Raw genomic sequence first — 1,325 nt, 5'->3', positions numbered from 1 at the left:
AGATCGGTACAAAGTCTGTTTCATTGATTATGCCCCTCTGTCGGCGCCCTGGGTCGCTGATCGGGTGACTTCGGCTCCGGACGGAATCTCGTCAAAACCATACATATATACGCACAAGCAACCACGCACCCCCTTGCCAAGCGCGCCACCCGCCCACCCACCCCCACACACACACACACACCCTGCACACACGTCCTCGTGACGCCGTTTTCGTAACTATCTATACGGTATATAACGTTTGGACACTAAACAAAAATGCCTATAAATAAAAAAAGAAAACACACAAAAGCAATATGATAAATAAACAAAAAAAAAATTATGTACACTTACGATACGTCAACACGTCTATACATATATTATACAGACATGGACATATTTTGTACATTGCGATATTTTTTCAAAGTGTAATTGATGGAAATACATAGAAAACATGTGCAAGATGTACATAATATTATCCTACGTAAAGATATTTAAAAAAACAATTCGGAATAAACATAGACGTATTCTTTTGCGTAAAAGTACTTTTTTTTATTCTATCAACAATCAGATCGCTCAAATAATAATAATAGAAAAAAAATGATTTCAATATTTTGTTAAACTATCTAACATGTTTTTTTTTTTTTTTTGTTTATTATCTCACAAAAATAAATTGAAAATGTGTAAAAATGATTTTATTATTGTCGTAATGTCCAAATATGATGTATGATAAATATTTATTGAGCTAATTGTAATAAATTTAATTTTAACGATAGGAACTACTATAAAGATCATATTATGAAACGTAATAATAGAATTTTATATGCCTATAGTTATAATATTTTATTTAAATATAATATTATTATGTATTTACACTTTTGAAAAAAAAATTAATTACATTTCGCTAAATTTTATATGTTTAAGTATTGTAGTGATTAATTTATTGGTAAAAAATATTGTTTAAAAACTTTGAATAGTTTTCCTATACGGCGTTATTTTATTGAACAAGCAATTTTTTATTTATTAAAAAAGTATAATACTTGTGGAAAACTTTGTAATCGAAGAATTGTCAAACCACTTTTTATATTCAAGGAACATCAATGATATATAAAAAGCACTCAACAGAATATTTTTTTATTAATATTATGCATTTGATCTAAATTGTATAACATTAAATATATTATATTTTATTACAATGCAATGTATTCTTAGAATATACAAGATCGAAAAAAAATATCATCGAAAATTTTTACAACATGTAATACATTATCTATATTATATATTTTAATAGATATTCTGATCATCAAAAGATATTCAGAATATGACCGGTACAAGCTTACAGCTGTATG

The sequence above is a fragment of the Melanaphis sacchari genome, unplaced genomic scaffold (assembly GCF_002803265.2).
Source record: "Melanaphis sacchari strain LSU unplaced genomic scaffold, SCAv2.0 Contig0_pilon_pilon, whole genome shotgun sequence".
NCBI lineage: Eukaryota > Metazoa > Arthropoda > Insecta > Hemiptera > Aphididae > Melanaphis > Melanaphis sacchari.
Note: the sequence above shows the minus strand (reverse complement) of the source record.